A 2,500-nucleotide genomic window follows, 5' to 3' on the forward strand; every position below is an offset into this window, starting at 1 on the left:
TTTCAACTGAAATGCATGAATATAGATGTTTATGGCTTCACGTAGAGCTCAGCCTCCAGTGACAGTCTGACCCCGTTGACACAGAGGTCAGAGGTCAAGCGATCGCTCATGACACTGGGTGCTGCCGGAGAGGGTGAGTGGGAGGAAGTGATGTCATCAGCGTGTGTGTTCCCATGACGGATCATGTATGTAGGTTACAGAAGCTTCCCCGGATCCCACTGAAACCAGAGCACCAGCTTCATGCATAATTAATGAGCCCCTCCCCCGTCCCAGGTGACCTACAGCTGTGACACGATTTACATACTGCCCCGCCCACTTCCATAATCATGATGACATCGCAAGGAGAAATCTCACTCTTCGCTCTTGCGGTGTAAAGCTCCTCAATGCAGCTCGAGAAGCGTGAACACCGGTATCCTGATCCATGTGCTGATCTGGTTTAACTGGAACACAACTGGATCTGGGTCGTTCTGTCCGATCCAGACGCCGTGACTCTCGTGCGTCAGTGTCTCACTCCTAATGAACACACCGGGGTTTGATGAATCTTAATGAAGGGTTTTAACGAACCGAGAGCCTCAGACTCTGGAGCCGCGCGACACACACTACAGGAATAACCCGTCACTAAAATGAGGATCAGACATTCTCTATTCACCCTCATGACGCTCCAAACCATATGCTGTGTGTGTGTGTGTGTGTGTGTGTGTGTGAGAGAGAGAGTGTGTGCATGTGTGTATGTGTGTGAGAGTGTGTGTGTGAGTGTGACAGAGAGTGTGTGAGTGTGTGTGTGTGACAGAGTGTGTGAGTGTGAGTGTGTGTGAGTGTGTGACAGAGAGTGTGTGAGTGTGAGTGTGTGTGTGTGAGTGTGTGACAGAGTGTGAGTGTGTGACAGAGAGTGTGAGTGTGTGTGTGTGAGTGTGTGACAGAGAGTGTGTGAGTGTGAGTGTATGACAGAGAGTGTGTGAGTGTGAGTGTGTGACAGAGAGTGTGTGTGTGTGAGGTCACTGAGATATTCGGCGTGTGGAAGGAGAGGCTTTTCCATGTGAGTATATGGAGACAGGATTCAACACGTTTTCATCGGAGTGTGTGTGTGTGTGTGAGAGAGTGTGTGTGCGTATGTGTGTGTGTGAGAGTGTGTGTGAGAGAGTGTGTGTGTATGTGTGTGTGTGAGTGTGAGAGAGTGTGTGTGCGTGTGTGTGTGTGTGTGTGTGTGTGTGTGTGTGTGTGTGTGTGTGTGTGTGAGAGTGTGTGTGTGTGTGTGTGTGTGCGTGCGTGCGTGTGTGTGCGTGTGTGTGTGTACGCTGAAGGCAAGCGCAGATCTTTATGTGAGAGGCTCCGAGAGGCAGATGGAGGAAATGTGCAGCCATGGGATTTTCCACATGGATTTCTCTGCGGGTACCTGGATTTGGGAAACAGGATTAGCGGGTGTGTAATTACTGAAGGGTGTGTGTGTGTGTGAGAGAGAGAGAGAAACACACACACAGTTCAGCTTTAAAGAATTCATGAATTTTGTCCTAATTTTAGAGTTCTTGGCCGAGTTGAAATATGAAGCCGGATCTTCTGCTGGAAAACTCATCGCGAAACACGCGGTTTAAAGACAAAGACACGCAGCGCACTCGAGACTCCTGGCAGACGGCAGTGTGGAGGCAGTTACACCACAGCACAGATATACATGCTTTTTTACATCCTGGCATAAAAAGCTAAAATTATGACTATGGAATGAAAACTTTAAATTATGACTTAAAGTCACAATACAGTCTCGTATATGAAGTGAAAAGTCAAAGTTATGACAGTCATTTATGGGGAGAATACTTGCAATTGACACAATAAGTCATTTATGGGATTTTGTGTGAAGCGTTTTGTGTTTAATATTAATGTTGATGATGATGTCAGGGCAGATGATTGACAGACCAGCGCTCTAGAAGTCCTGCTATGGAAGTCTCGTCCGCTGAATCGAGCTCGTCTGGACACACTTTGAGGTCATACACTTGCTAAAACAATAGCGGGTTGAGACGCGCCTCGCTCAGGGCAACGTGTGAATGAGTGTGTTGATGCTCTCGTCTCGAGGCCACAGCAGAACACACGTGGAGAAGAGCGAGACGAGGGCCGGAGAGAAAGAGTTAGTGTTCTAGAAGACGAGACGCTGGAGAACGAGAGGAGCGTCTTCAGGCGAACACAATGAGTCTTCACACGGACCCCCGGCCCCGCTATACTCCTAACCCGGACCGTTACTGCAGCACTCCGCTGCTGTGTGGGACATCCTACTTTAACTTCTGTAAAAACTACTAGTAATAACAGAAGAATGCACTCATGATATAGTAAATCTGCTTATTCTCCAGTTCTGCGTCCTGATGGCGTTTAAAGCTCCTCATATCCAGCAGTGTTATTGATCCGACGGCACTGACACCATCAGACGAGGACTGAGCGGATCTGAGTAATGACTTGTGTTTATAGGACAGCAGAATCTGAGTTTGTCTCATATTTGATGGTTTGCAACGTTGATATT

The sequence above is a fragment of the Phoxinus phoxinus genome, assembly GCF_949152265.1.
Source record: "Phoxinus phoxinus genome assembly, chromosome: 15".
NCBI classification, from domain to species: domain Eukaryota; kingdom Metazoa; phylum Chordata; class Actinopteri; order Cypriniformes; family Leuciscidae; genus Phoxinus; species Phoxinus phoxinus.